Source organism: Nannospalax galili, unplaced genomic scaffold (genome assembly GCF_000622305.1).
Source record: "Nannospalax galili isolate Female #2095 unplaced genomic scaffold, S.galili_v1.0 scaffold296, whole genome shotgun sequence".
Classification (NCBI taxonomy): Eukaryota; Metazoa; Chordata; class Mammalia; order Rodentia; family Spalacidae; genus Nannospalax; species Nannospalax galili.
The window spans coordinates 3,073,254-3,073,530 of record NW_008340113.1 but is presented as its reverse complement, the minus strand read 5'-3'; positions in this window follow the sequence as shown (position 1 = coordinate 3,073,530).

Here is a 277-nt window from a genome sequence, read left to right as displayed (position 1 = left end):
CCCTGTCTACACACACACACACACACACACACACACACACACACTTGGTTTTTAGACATTTTTGGAATTTTGAATTGTAACTAAGGAGTCATTGATTTGAAAAAATTGTTTTTATGATTTATAAGTAGAACTGTTTCACAGTATAACTATTATATTACTAGTGGTTTATTAAATCTTTTATAAATCTTTACAAGAATCTCTTGGATGCACCATCCATTTTAGGAAATTAAGAAGCACAGGTACGCTGTGAAACTATATTCTATTCATTCTATTCTAT